Source organism: Amphiura filiformis, chromosome 10 (genome assembly GCF_039555335.1).
Source record: "Amphiura filiformis chromosome 10, Afil_fr2py, whole genome shotgun sequence".
Classification (NCBI taxonomy): domain Eukaryota; kingdom Metazoa; phylum Echinodermata; class Ophiuroidea; order Amphilepidida; family Amphiuridae; genus Amphiura; species Amphiura filiformis.
The window spans coordinates 38,889,964-38,905,696 of NC_092637.1; the positions used below are offsets into that span (position 1 = coordinate 38,889,964).

At 37.6% G+C, this 15,733-nt stretch overlaps 1 protein-coding gene across 7 annotated transcripts in view; it reads left to right on the forward strand.

The window, feature by feature from the left end:
• LOC140162827 (extracellular sulfatase Sulf-1-like) overlaps positions 1-15,733 on the forward strand; it is a 251,062-nt gene that overhangs the window by 117,650 nt on the left and 117,679 nt on the right. For 4 of the 7 annotated variants that reach the window (XM_072186128.1, XM_072186136.1, XM_072186137.1 and 1 more), the window contains exon 1: positions 14,769-15,666. The gene's annotated coding sequence lies outside the window, so the exon portion shown is untranslated. Of the gene's footprint in view, positions 1-11,123; positions 11,297-14,768; positions 15,667-15,733 lie in introns of those variants that run through there. The other 3 variants (XM_072186129.1, XM_072186131.1, XM_072186132.1) reach the window with 1 other exon arrangement.

The window sequence follows — 15,733 nt, forward strand, 5'->3', positions numbered from 1 at the left end:
TGACCAAGGAGGGGTTGATTGCGGTACTGTTCTGTTTGGATAACTGTGGGTCTCCTCTTCCCCCAGTGTGGGACATCTTGCCCCCACCCTTTGCATTGACCCTACCTCTGAAATTAATCCTGGCTCTACACTACTGCTACACATATTTAACATCATAGTTTACCACCCAAGATAACTAAATATTTTGGCTATTATTAGTATTAACAAGAAAGAAAATCACAAATCTAATTAGTATCACATAAAATATTTTTGTAATTAGAGCAAAAATAAATATTCCTGTGCAGTCTGGGCCTCAACATCCCCCTACCCTTGAACTTACCCAGCGTAAGGTGGTAGCCATGGGCGTCAATTAGGGGGGGGGCAGGTGGAATGTATCCCCCACCTGTCGGCAAAATTGAATTTTCCAGGGCTGCCCTATTTCTCCATTCTTGTTTCTCTTTGCCATAGAAATTCTTGCAATTGCAATCCGCAGTAATGATGACATCAGAGGGATTCGAGTGGGCAATGTGGAAAAAAAGATTAATTTGCTGGCAGATGATACCACTTGTTTTTTACATGGGGATTTGGGATCTTTTGAGGCCCTTTTCCAAACTCTTGATAAATATGCCCTTTTTTCAGGATGTAAAATTAATTTGTCCAAGTGTGAAGCTATCTATATTGGCAGTAAAAGAAATAGTACTGTTTTTCCTTTTCAAGACTCGGACCTCACGATGGAGGTCAAACACATTCAAAACTTTAGGTGTTAATTTTTCTTTGAATGTTAAATCTCTTTATGAACTCAACTTTATCCCAAAACTTAGTCAGATTGAACAAACCCTTAACTGCTGGAGACACAGGAATTTGTCTCTTATTGGTAAAGTTACTGTCATTAAATCATTGATGTTACCCCAACTTCTTTATCTATTTTCAGTTCTTTGCATTAATATTCCAAAAATATTTTTCAAGAAGTTGAACCATCTTTTCTATAAATTTATTTGGAATGGGGGGAATGATAGGGTAAAGCGGGATATCCTTTGCAATAATTACGAGAATGGTGGGTTGGGAATGTTTGACCCTCTTCTGTTTTCCCAAGCTCAGAAATTTATTTGGGTCAAACAGTTATTGGACCCCGATTATTCCAGTTTTTGGAAAACGTTGGAATTGTCTGTTTTAGAAAATTTTCACCCTGACTGGAAAATTTTGTTGAAGTCTAATGCTCCTGATTGTGTTTTGAATTCTTTATCTAATTGTCAGCTTATTGAAACTATTAAACTTTGGTATCTATACAAAAACAAACTCATGGTCAACTTAGGCTGGTCTGATTTTCATCTGCAAGATCCAATTTGGTGGAACAAAAATGTCCGTTTAAAATCTAAAAAGTTCTTTTTCTACCCTGTCTGGGATGAGAAAGGGATTCGTCATATTTCAGATCTTTATCTTGGTCGTAATATTGTCAAATCATTTGAAGAACTGGTTATTGAATTTGATATTCCCATTAGAGATAGGAGGAAATATAACTATTTGATGAACGGCATTTATTTAGACTGGTTTCAAAACCCCAATAATATTCAGGAGGACGTCTTTGAGAAAATTTGTGCTTCTCTTGTGGATGAAAAAAAGGTTCCTAAACATGTTTATTCTATGTTAAGGAATCAGGCTCATGTTGAGGCTGAAAATAAGTGGGTGGATCTCTTTGATGTTGTGGATGATGTGGAGTGGAATGATGTTCACAGTGCAAATTTCAATTGTACCATTGAAACACAATTGAGGTCTTTTTATTTCAAAATTTTTCATAGAGCAATTTGCACTAATCAGTTTCTTCATAAAATCGGTAGACTTGATTCACCCAATTGTTATTTTTGTAAGAAATTTCCCGAAACACTTCTCCATTTATTCTGTGAATGTGAGAAAGTTACCCCCTTATGGGATGATTTATGCTTTCTTATAAACAACATTTCTGGGGAATCCTTTAATTTTTCCGACTTTGAAAAAATGTTTGGTGTTGCAGACTCCTCGGAGCATGATAGGTGTATTTCATTTCTTTTTCTTTGCCTCAAATTTTATATTCATAAGTGCAAATTTCAGGAATCTATTCCCAATTTTGTTGCTTTTATGAATTTAATTAAGCTTAAGAGGTCTACTGAATATAAAATTGCTGAGAGTAAAGGGAAACTTAGGCTTCATTTTAAAAAATGGACCCTTGATCTTGAAGCATCTTAAGCCTTTTTTTTCATTCCAGTTTATCTACTTGTATTGTTTTAACTCTCCTTTTTTGCCTACTACATTTTTAATAATCCAAACCTTGCCCCATTAATTCTACTTGTATTTTTTATTATTATTATTATTAGTGTGTATTATCTGCCTTGTTTATGTGATGAGAGTGGGTGATGGTTCATTTGGGTGTGCAGTGTATGGGAATGAGTGAGTGAGTGAGTGTGGTTGTTTGTCTGTCAAAAAAAAAATTTAAAAAACCCTGGTTTTGGGCATATTTGTTTCCTAGCTATTTGCAGCTACATGATGCCCTTTATATTGACTGTGATGACTCATTGCATATTCAAATTGGGACTTACCACTTCTATGGGGGCTGTGATGGCCTTTTTCATGTGTCTTAGCCAGGCATTTAGCTTTTATGTTGTCCTTTTGCCATAGGCTCGCTGTTTCATCTGTCCTGGCTTCAGCTTTTGCAGCTATAGGCCTATATCACAGCACCTTTTACGAGTGGTGGGAATCAATTACCTTTGTCTTAATATTCATCATTGCAATTTTTTTGAATGCTTTGCAATTAATAGTTTCACTCTAATGTTGTTGTCATGTAGTTGAATTAAAGAAGGGGACTGGTGGTTATCTCGATGTATCTTTCTCCACCCACCAGTTCCAAGTACAGGGCAATAAAAACAGAAATACAAAAAAAATTACCCATTGTTTTGTTCTTTTCAGGTTATTTTTGACAATTCAGGCCAATTGCCCCCCCCATTTCAAGCGGATTGGTGTTAATGTTGGTAGGTGCAATTTTATTCTCCAAGATGAGAGCAAGGATAGACAAGTCATTTCAGCAATTGTTGATTGTTTTAGTACAGCTGGGGAAAATCTATTGGGGCCAGGGAGTTGGTACAGCCTGAGTCAGCCTCCCCTTGATAGGACGAGGACCAAACTTGAGTTCCCAACAAAAATATAGTAAATTGCATTTCCTAGTATGTCATTGGTGGTAACGATATTTCCCACCCGGTTTGTTGTGCATGTGCCACACACAAAAAATTACTAGCATTCCAAGTACTTGTCAATGTAAAATTATGAAACGTGAACTTTATCCATGGTGTTGTCTTTTTTAAAGACATTTCTTGTTTTGTACTCCGATCCTGATCGTGAAGCTCCTTGAGTTGTTAAAGGTCGTGTGTCTTGAGCTCGCCACCAAAAAAAGGTGGCGACGTTACATTTTGCCAAAGTCGACTCAAAACAAATGATGATATCTCTGTCAAGCAAGAAGGTATTGTCATGCTTGTGGTCTCATTTTATTGCTAAATAAAATGCACTTTCAACCCTGTAAAGAAATACTTGAACCTTTTTAATACTGACACTGTGCTTCATAGAATTCGGAATGGGCAGGGTGGCGGTGGTGGGGGATGTCGTGGTGGGGGATGTGGTACACACTAACTCTATGGGATTGGTATTTTTAGTGCGTAATCTGCTTCTGTAAAGGCTGTAAATTGGATTTGGACTCTATTTAGCATCTAAAACACTCATGGCCTTACAGCTAAACAATTCTACTAACTGTTTTTAATAATTTATGATTGGTTTAGTCTAGAAAATACAAACTTTTCTATACAAAACTACCCGTTGTCATATTAAACACTGTAGTAAGTAATGCAGATGTCTTCAAAATCTAAAAGTTACTGTAAAATTTTAATTACTTATCCTATCATAGTCAAAGTATAGATTTTCTGAAGGGAAAGTTGACGAGGAATCTAAATATGGACATATTTTTTCTGTTTGGGTTAGGGGGAAAATGTTTAGGTTCAAAATATGTTGAATTGTAAAAAAATCTAACATACTTTGGGACACCCTATATTCCTAGATTACCAAACAGCTGTGATTTTGGTTTCTTCCAAAGTCAGTTGGCTCTCCATATCCTCTAACCAAATTAATGTTGTTAACTTCCAGTTTATTACTGTAAGTTGGTAATAAGCAATGCAATGAGTGACCCACTTTTTATCAAAATCTTTTTTATTCCACCCTGTATAATTTGCAGGTCACCCTGTATAATGAGTTGAAATGTATATATTTGAATTGCTTATGCCTTCAGCTTTCCAAAAATGTATACTTTTGCTAGTTTAGGGTTGATGATTGTCGAGATAATCTAATTAGAAACCCGGTTGGTGTAAAAATTCATAATATTTGTCATGTAACGCTAAGGGTGGCGAGTTCAGGACACACGGCCTAAAGGAAGTCAATTCAAAATGTCAAGGACCAAGGGAGAGAAGATGTCATTCACAAATATGGACAGGATACTCCCAAGTTCATAATACATCCTAGGCCTAATGAACCTGGAGCAATTCTTCAAGGCCCCTTGTGCATAATGCTCCAGTTCTTTTAAGACCCAATTTTCCCTCAAATTTATGTCAAATGTGAAATTCTTCTCTCCAAAGTAAACATTTGCTGGAACATTGAATCATCAGCTCGGTAATTATGTCTTTTATTTTTTCTGATTTATGGGTTCAAATAAATGCTGTAAGCCACACTTTCAGAAACTTGTTACAAATCAGTTGAGAGAAGATTCCATGACTCAATTTGTTCCAAATCAGCTCTGACAATGCTACTGCTGCTGACTGCACATTTCTACCACTAGAAAGCATCTACATTCGTATAACTTGGACCCTGTTCACATTAGAAAATTTCTTCATTCGACGAAGATAAGTTAATCTTGATTACTAATTAAGCATGCGTACACATTACGCTGAACGAAGATCGAACAAAGACATTGCACTATACACATTTCATGAAAATTAACGAAGCTCGAACAAAGCTATTAAGGCCCGGCTATTATTGAAGCCGGCGAGGGTCACTTGTCACATGATCACTATTTCCTTCGTCGAATGAAGCGAGCGTACACATTACAAAATTAGCTTAGTTGAACAAAGAAACCACCGTTTTAGCTTCGTTGAACGAAGCAATTTTAATTGTCATCAAAGGAAGAACGGTGAGTACACATTAGGAAAAAAACGATTTTTAATCTTCGTTCCAGGTTCGTCTTAAGAAGAAAATGTTCTAATGTGAACAGGGTCTTAGTGATGAGTTTTCACTGGTGGTGGTGGTGGTGGTGGTGGTGACAACTCAGTTCAATTTGAAAATTCGAAGATCGAACAAAGACATTGCACTATACACATTTCATGAAAATTAACGAAGCTCGGACAAAGCTATTAAGGCCTGGCTATTATTGATGCCGGCGAGGGTCACTTGTCACATGATCACTTTCCTTCGTCGAATGAAGCGAGTGTGCACATTACAAAATTAGCTTCGTTGAACAAAGAAACCACCTTTTTAGCTTCGTTGAACGAAGCAATTTTAATCATCATCAAAGGAAGAACGGCGAGTACACACTAGGACACATCGTTCCAGGTTCGTCTAAAGAAGAAAATGTTCTAATGTGAACAGGGTCTTAGTAATGAGTTTTCACTGGTGGTGGTGGTGGTGGTGACAACTTCAATTTGAAAATTATACAGGTTTACTGGGCTGAGACTTTACAGGCAATCTGTGATAATGAGAATGAAAAAACAAGTGCCATTGACAATAATGAGAGCTATTAGAGGACACTCTAATCTGGAAAAATACATTTTACTATAACCCTAACACTGACCCATGCTTTTTGGTATCGGAAGTCAGAGAAGATCCGAATTTTTCAAGAAGAAGAAGAATTTTGACTTGGCACCCCGAGATTTGAACCTTTGACCCCTGCATGCCAAGCGAACGATCGCGGACCGGTAGCTGCACTGGTTATTGCTGCCCGGCCAGCAATTGCGTGAGCATATCACACTTCGAGTGATTGCGTCATCGCAGACCCTGGGATGCATGCATGTTATGAATTTTTCATCGTGGTATTTTGTGGTTTTTACTGGTGTTAGGGCTAATTAGCACAGATAGTACCGATTAGCACAGGCTCTGTGCTGGATTTTCCAACTGCTCCATGTAGCTTTACTCGCTATTTGAGGGGCGTCACAGTTTGTGAACAGGGCTAGTTCCAGCCCGGATGTGATGTCTAATTGTAAAAATGAGCTTAGTATCATTGTTTTGTAATTCCTGGAGAAAAATTGTAAAAAGGACAAGTTTGATTGCTGAGTTGGACAAGTTGTAGTAGTTGCTATGCTTGACTATTTATTAATGAAATGAAATTTACCACCCTGCCAAATTCTTGCCACACCATTGAGTTTTTAAGTATTTTTTGTGTAATTCTAAATTTGACACACCCTGTATCATGCCATGTTTATCACTAAACCTTGCCATGATGGCATGACAAGATACATTGAAGGCTAATAAGGTATAATTTAACATGGGGTTTTATTTAATCAATGTAATGTGTGTCTGAGTCAATAGTAATTAGACTGGTCACTAAATACATATCGGAGATTGACCACTTACCTTAACCATTTGAAGAAATGATGTGAGTGGTGCAACCTTTATTTACAATTTTAAGCCCGGGGGGGGGGTACTCAAGTTTGGTTTTGAATTTTGAAAAAAGGACCCATTTATATACCAAAATAGGCTTTGAAAAAGGGGTCATTGATATACCAAAAGGCTGAAAATGCTACCCATATTTATGCACGTCCCGTATGGTCATTTGTACTGAGTACCCCCGGTTTTAAGCAATCCATTACATTAGGGAACAAACCAAAGGCCGGGGGAGCTCTCTAATGGTGAAGGGGGTATCAGGCGCATCCATAAATTCAAGTAAAAAGGGTATTTTACCAGTGAACTACCGGTAATTCACAACCATTTGAAGAAATGATGTGAGTGGTGCAACCTTTATCATGTTTATTTACAATTTTAAGCAATCCATTAGGGAACAAACCAAAAGTCCTATTTATAATTCTATTACCCCCACGACCCATTATTCAAAATCGCGCACTGTAATTTGTTGAAACGCGTCACGTGACAGACCATTAATTAGCGATAAAGTGTCAAGGGCAACGAACTTTATGTTCTTCTATCATCACAGCGCACAGCAGAGCGCACGCACAGCACACCTGCTTATGTAGGGGAGAATGGAATGTCAGGGGTGTGTTATTGTATGTGCATACCTGCTTATAGGGGAGAATGGAATGTTAGGTTGTGTTATTGGAATGTGCATCATACGCTTTGGCTACGCGTATGCGCTCCAACCTGAGGTAAACAACTTGAAATATTTGGGCAAAAAATTTGATATTTTCTCTTTAAATCACACTATTTTATGGTAATAGAATAGAAATAAAGGGTGCAGCATTATGCTTTACACGCAAATAATGTGTGCTCGGCGGTAAAACCGTTTAAATAATGGGTTCGGCTGCGCCTCACCCATTATTTACGTTTTTACTGCCTCGGACACATTATTTTCGTGTAAAGGATCATGCATTACCCTTTATTTCTTAAACAAAAGTCCTTTCTTGGTGGGAGGAGTCAGATTACGTTTGTAAAAAAATAGTTTTTTTAAAGTTTATCTTTTGAGGTTTGAATTTCTATATTTCACACCTATGTTACAGTGAGGGAGGGAAGGGTCAGCCTCCTAACGAAACCACTTTTCTCGTAGTAAAGCCTCCATTTTCAACTTCTGGAATTAATATTTTAAGTTACATTGCAAACTCACACCACGACACTCACACATTGAGTATGCTAAATTTGATCACTACAAATAAGAATTTTCTCCCAGTACAGATATATAAATGTGTTCCAATATCCGAGGTTTTGCTGGCCTGGCCAGCGATTCCACATCATGTGGGATTCCACATCACCTGGGATGCATGCACGTGCTGTGGTTATCCTCCTAGTATTTTGTGGTACTTATGGGTGTTAGGGTTAACTAGACCTGTTATCGATTGTCGTATGTGTCGTATTATCGGCGATTTGGCCCTAAATCCGACACTTCAAGCGAAATTGCCCTTTTTCAACACTTTACGACACTCATAAAAAAAATGAAATTTCCATGCTATTTTGTCCAAATAAGCTTACCATACGATCATGTTTTCATCGGAAAGTCAAAAATTACCCCCCGAAGTTGACCCGAACCCGGAAGTAGAACGAACCAGGAAGTGTGTTCACACCGGAAGTCGGTGATTGTAATTCATATCGGTGTGATTTTAAGCTTATCTATCGACTTTTTCAGCATTTTTTTTTCCATTACGAGTTTTGACACATGTTGATTGTCGTATTTTTTCCCCGACACAGTGTTGAATTAGAAATCATGTGTCGATATAAACAGGTCTAGGGTTAACTACCTCAAAATGTGGTTGATGGTGAGGTTAACTCGCATCACCCTTCCCCCGACCTGTTTCTACACTGGGGCCGGGTACTCATCAGCTTTACCTCGCATTGCCCATCAACCGTTTACTCAGTAGAAACACGCTGATTATGTCGCATACTTCTGGTTGCTTATTCATTCATACAATGATTAAACAAGGCGTTTGATGACTTCATTTAGTTCCACAGTCAATTACCTTCTCACCCAGTCGTTGCAGAAACTGTATTCAGCTTATGGTCCATTTTACATGGTACATTTAGTAAACACAGCCAAAAAAGAAAGTCTCCAGTAGTTCCATCCCCATTTAATCAGATTCTGATGAGTGTATGGCAAAATAATTTATATAATAATTTTCTATACACTCTCCTTCAAGATTGATACCAAATGTGATATCAAAAGTTTAATCATCGTGAGTATAGAAACATTTGTTTGGAAATTCGTGCAATTTAAAAATGACATAGGGAATTGTATCACGTAGCAGAGCTAGCGTGAGTGCCAAGAATTACGTCGCCTGAATAGGCCGGCAGGTTAAAGGTTTGCCCATGCATGTCAAAATGCAAATCAAATACCCGCTCTTTCAATTGTGCGCAGGCAAGTGTACAATGATTCCTGTACGGGCATGCTTCAGGCCACATAATAAGCTGATACCATGCATTGATTTTTGCGTGGTCAATTCCGAATTTGTCATTTTTAAAATTGCACAAATTTCCAAACAACGGCTCCTTTGCTCATGATGATTAAACTTTTGATATCAAATTTGTATCAATCTTCGCAGGAAAGTATATAGAAAATTATTATATAAATTATTTTGCCATAAACTCATCCGAATCTGATTAAATGGGGATGTAACTACTGGAGACTTTCTTTTTTGGCTGTGTTTAGTATATTTTCATAAGAATCAGGCTTATTACACAGTCAATCAAAATGTGAGTTGGTCATGCCACTGAGCTCACTGAATAAAAAAGTGGAATGTCGAGGTGGCCAAGTGGACTTTAAGGCGCTGTCCTGTGTATCACTGCTCGGCTGAAGGTGTTACTTTTAAAAATAAGGTGTATGGGTTTAAGCCCACGTAGTGGCAAACTTTTGCAAAACTTGTTGTTGAGTTTACTTCAAAATATTTTTATTTGGGCTGAAAACTGACATGACATGTGTAAATTCTATTTTTAGACACCCCTATGCATAGTACAAAGAAATTAAAACAATTCTTGGTGGACTCTCAAAACTAAGTTTTATACTCAGCATATACCTGATCCTATCACAGTGTCTTTTTTAAAAACAATTCTTGTTTGCTCCTTATTCAATCACAGGCCTGCTATCACAAGGGAGAATTCCAGCAGGTATAATACACAAATGAAAATGGGAATAAACATGATATGTTTTCTGAATAAATATAACATCTCTAAAGGCCAGACAAAGCCAGAGTTAAGTTCATAAGTGCCGCATGATTGCATTATGTTCTAAAAACCTTCTGCGTTCGAGCCGAAATAGTTCACAGAATGGGGGTAGACAAAATTTGGAGTAGAGCACCAAGAAGAACCACAGAACCAATACCAAGCATGTTTGTACTCATTTTGATGTGCTTGTCATGGATACCTCAATTATGGATGTTGAAATGCAAAAATCTAAAACTCTTTTGACATATCTTAGTGCGCTGGAAATCGAGATGGCGAAGGCTCAGTACTTATTGTTTTACAGTCGGTGCTGATCAATAATACTCTTTGGATTAAGCCAACTTCCAAGCCTGTTTAGGCTATTTATAAAGGAACAATTCAAAGAGCTTGTCTTTCAAAATTCATTTCCCATTAGGATTCGATTGAAAAAGGCATTTCATTGACAATTATTTTCCTTCCCCCTTTGCATCTTTTTTCCCAACAATTGAATTAAAGTTGGAAAAATTATATTACTTTCAAATGTGGCCTCATGTAAGATTTATTTCAATAAAGTATTTTTAGCAAATGGGTGGCAGGTTCAAAACAAGACATGAAACCTTATACAGAGATGTAAATCTTCAGGAAGTTTCCTGATTTCAGGAAATTTTGCTTGGATCTTCCCTGTACAAAGTAGGAAAATACACATCCCTGCTTATAGTTATACTATAACTACATTTTACGAATATTTTCTATTGTTTTTCTGCGGACAGTAGCTTTAATTTAAAAGGTACATGTACACCCAACTATCTCCTATCAAGGGGTTGTGCAATAATTATGAGCCCGGGGGACAAGAATTTTTGGCGAGCCAAAGGGGGGCAAGCAATTTTGGCAAGCCGAGAGGGGGGGAAGCAATTTTGGCACACATTCATGGGGTGCCTTTTCAATAAAATGCTACGGAAATGCTTAAATATGCACATTTGCCTGCTCACTGCTTTCGCAACATGTATCAAGACCATTCTAAGGTTTGGAAATTGGGATCCCAAAAATTTGGCATGTGCAAGGGGGGGCAAAGAATTTTTGGCGGGCCGAGAGGGGGGGGCAAGCGATTTTTGGCGGGCCGAGAGGGGGGGGCAAGCAATTTTGGCGAGTCATTTGAAATCCCAGAAACGGGGCTCATAATTATTGCACAGCCCCTAAGAGTTCTATGTATTTTCACTTTTTCATCCTTTATAATGTTTTTTAAAGCAATATTATTATTAATCCAAATATTCTTTTGGTTGTTTTCCTCACAGATCTATTAGGAAGTGATTTCTGCCAATGTATCTTGATCTTATCTGCAAATAAACAATGTCTCCCTGATAACATCACCTTGAAGGAACATTAATGATGTCAGATGTTGTGGTATTCCAAGTATTTACCAAAGACTTTGTCAACAGTTTGAAGTTGTGGCAGGTCTCAATGTAAGGTAAGCAAACCACCAAGTATCTGGATTTTAGTATTTCTCCAGAAAAGTTTTGGCAGTTTCTACGAGTTTCTGCAGGTGTTAATGTTCGAATGTTCATGCAGGCAGTCCTTGGACAGTGAGTTTGCTCCTCCTCACCACTAACATCAGGGACTGCCTTTTGAGGAGAGTGAGAGCAGTCACTCTCTGCTGCTCTCCTTAAATCTGATATATTCCTGAGAGTGATATTTAGCTCTCCTTATTTGACCAGTCTCTCTCTACTGCTCTCCTTAAATCTGATATATTCCTGAGAGTGATATTTAGCTCTCCTTATTTGAACGGTCACTTCTTACAATTACATTCTATTGTAAATCTCTAAACAGCTCTCCTTGAAGGTTTCAGAAGAGCTATTTCATGCTCTCGCTGCAAATTCCTAAAGACAGTAACACCGATTGTTGGGTCGGTCCCCCGTTGCCCTGGTCTCCACACTTCGTTCATCTGTGGATACTCATGAGAAACATGTGGTTATTTCCCCAAAGAAAAGCAATTCACAAAACATAAAAAAGGTTTGTGGAACTTGAGACATCAGACAAACCCAGCAGATTGCATTTTGAATACAAGGAATGTCCTTCTTAAATATAAAATAATTTTGATATTTTGAAATTTGTGTTAGAATACAAATTTTACTGCAAATGATATATTCTTGACATTTAACAGTCCTCAAAGTAAATTGTTTAAATCTAATGATATGTACTTAATGTGTATGTAGCTGGGATAAAAAGCTGTGCGTCATATGAAAATTTAGACCTTTAATATTGAAGATATACTTTTTTCCCCAAAACACCTAAAAAATTTAGGTCTTTTGGGAGAAAAAATGTATATCTTCAATATGAAAAAGGTCAAAAATGATGTCGAAAAAAATGTCAAATGATGGTTAGCTTTTCATCTCTGCTACATAAAGGTAATTTCGAGGACTGCTAAATGTCAAAAATGCAAAGGCCTTAAAAATTTCAATTTTTAATACTGAATTTGCCATAAAATTTGTATAACACATATTTCAAAAATATATTTGATATCAGAAGGACATTGCTTATATTCAGAATGAAATTTGGTATGTCTGATGTGCTCTCAGGTCCCACAAAAAATATGGTGCAAAAGTGGGTGAACGACCCCATATTGAACCAAGAAAAAGACATGAATAAATAAACAAATAGTGTTATCTTTTGGCTCTGATCTCTTGGCAGGGTCATTGCAAAAGGATGAAACCATATAACCTGTTTATCAGACAACATCTCAGATTAAAATCGTGCAAGCGATTAAAATGTGAGATTTACAGAGCAGTCTAGTCATGCAGGTACATGTAAAACAACTTAGTTTTCAAGGGTTTTGATTTTAATGTACAGATCATGATTCAAAATGGACATATTAGGCAAAATAAAAAAATAAACATGTTTCACGTCCCCTCCCGCTTCCTTTTTTGAGGTTTCCTCAAATATATTTTTATTTTTTGAAATTCAGTTATAACTTTTCAAAAAAGATGTCTAGGAAGTTGGAATGCTCAGGCTTTCTATAGCCTTGTTAAGATACAAGAAACATTTTAGGAAGGTTTTGTGATCATTGGAGGGGCTGTAACTCTCATATCATCAAATAAAAAAGGGCCTCCTTCTTTTTCCAGGCATTATTGTATACGCTAAAACAGCTCCAAGTATGGGTATTTACACCAATTTTGCGATAAAAATAGAAAATAAAAGCCCCTCCTCCTTTTTTTTTCGAAAACCGGACGTGAAACATGTTTTATTTTTTACTTGGCCTTATGGGGCTAGGAGCAATTCTCCCACTCCCCTCAAAAATATTGCAAAATATTACTTAATTTGGGGCCTTGGAATTGGCTTTGTATTCAAAATGGATTCAGGAGAGATGTGGATGGCATAGTGTCATACTTGAGTTTGTAATTGAGAGGAGGGGTGAAAATGGGTGTCTAGGGGGCAAATTCTGGATTTTCTCTATAGCTACTAATAGGCCTATTACCATGTGGCCCACCACTGTGGAAGATGGGAGGGGGGTCCAAAAAATAGACATGTTTTGCCTCACTGTAGCCAAAATGTTTTTTGGCCAAAATTTGTGACTTTTGGTATAGCAATGGGCCTTTCTTGGAGATAATTTGGTATATGGATGAGTACAATTCTGAGCGGCACATCCCTTCCCAAACCAAACTTAAGAGTACCCCTTGGGTGAAGAGCAGTGACCTCTTTTCGGTACTGAGCTCTTTGCTTCAATATTGTCCACTTAACCAGTTAACCTTTAGGGCTGTGCAATAATTATGAGCCCGGGGGTAAAATTTCCAAACGGCTCGCCAAAAATCGCTTGCCCCCCCTCTCGGCCTGCCAAAAATCGCTTCCCACCCCTCTCGGTCTGCCAAAAATTTCTTTCCCCCTCCCAATTTTACCCGCCCCAGGGCTCATAATTATTGCACAGCCCTAAGTGTTGGAAGAGAAAAATGCTGGGCTGCAAAGAATGAAAATAAACATTGCATTAAAATTTTAATTTCCACCAGTGGACACAGTTGAATGGATTTGAAATAATTATAGGCAATGATTTGGAACCAATAATCTCAGCAATGATATGCTGGTTTGGTAAACAACAGTGTGCCAATTGAGCCAAACCATTGTCTGCCTTTTGGAATTGTCCAACCAAATTATTTGGCAAGGTAGAAGATCATATTTAGGAGGTTGTTCACCCAAATTTTAGCAAGAAGGTGAGATTTTCAGTCTGGTTGATCATGAAAACATTTGATTCAGAAACTATGGCTATATAGTTTTGCTGATCAAACTAGAATTTTTTTTTTTGTTCCATGGAATTTTCATGTCATTGTCAAAAGCTCAAAGCATGAATGCACGAGCATGCTGAATTTATTTTTATGTGTAGAACAGTAGGAGTTTTTTTTCAGTCACAACACAAAATCTAATTTTAGTGTACCAATAAATTTATTTTGTAGCATAAAATCAAAATTAATTTTTTTTAAATGTTGATAGGCCTACATTGTAATAACATGATTTTGATCTATTTTCTGCAATTAACCTGCGCTTTTCTAGCTGTACAGAGATTTTATGATGAGCACTGTTACCCCAGACTGTTACCATGTACCCGGGACCATGTAAATCTACAATCAGATTAATTAGCTGATTATTTTCATAAAATGATGAAAATTAAAGATTTAGAACTTGTCAAATATTTTAAAGAAGTGGAGCCATATTAAAAATGCTGTGACTTGTAAGAATGCAATGTATCAAAAATGCCCTGTCCCAACTTGCAAAAGTTTGCTTTAAATTTGTGAAAAATGCAACCAACAAAATAATATTATCACTAATTATCTTTTGTTTCCTATTAATAATCTAGAAACACAGTGATTTCCCTATCCTCACACTTCTAGCTCACACACTCACTGTATTGTTTGCTGCTGACACTGTTCAGTGCGAGGTGAGAACTTGGCACTGAGGGTGTATAGCTGTGTATGGGCGAGTTATTTGCTAACAAAGTCGTTCTTCAGACTTATGGACCACTCACAGCGCACACACACCAAGTTGGAAGCCAACCACAACCCGTCTGGGCCGCCGCCAGCGTAAAGAGTCAACTTTCTATGCACTGACTGAACTTACTCATTTCTAACTAGCCCAGTGCATGCAGTGATGTGGGTGCTTAGCAGCTCTTAGCAGACAGACTTGTAACATGCCTGGTTGCCTATGTGCATTGCACTAGTTGTGGTTCATTTGAGCATAGGACAGCGCTACCAACACACCGCTTTAGGGGAATTTCCTATTGAAACACACACAGATTGATTTAAGATTTCTCTTGTTTGTCAGTGCTGACTTTAATATCAACTTGGATGAATCGTGTAGTCACGTTGGATGTTTTGTCGGTGGAATTTTAAGTGAATCATACGACAAAAAACGCGGTGTATTTTGTGTTGTTGCAAACTGTGAGGATGATTTAACAGACTGGCAACAAGTAACACAAAACTACAGGTAGCTTTACTGCTGGGATGCTTATTCTTTGAAATAACAAGACTGACTAAAAATAGCCGGAAAATTGGTGGAATATCGGTGTACTTTTTGTATGTATTGTTGAAAAATAGCCAATAAGTCTCTGCGAGAGGTCCCTAGTGTCTTTGTGGATTTATAATTCTTTTCCGCTCAATATGGACATTGTGGATGAAGGGGAATGACCCCCAGCCTCATGTTTCTTGGATATTGAGGATTTTATATTATCATTACCACCAAAGTATTTGGACCAATATGGGCTGTGATTTGCACACATAGAAGCTGCATCGTCGCAAAGACAGACGGATTGGAAGTTTTGTTTTGATCGAGGCGGCCTCTTTTGAAATTTACATACCGGTGAGTCACTGAGATATAGTTCTATGTTGCGTCCTAAGATCTCTGAAACATGGGATGCTTACTACAG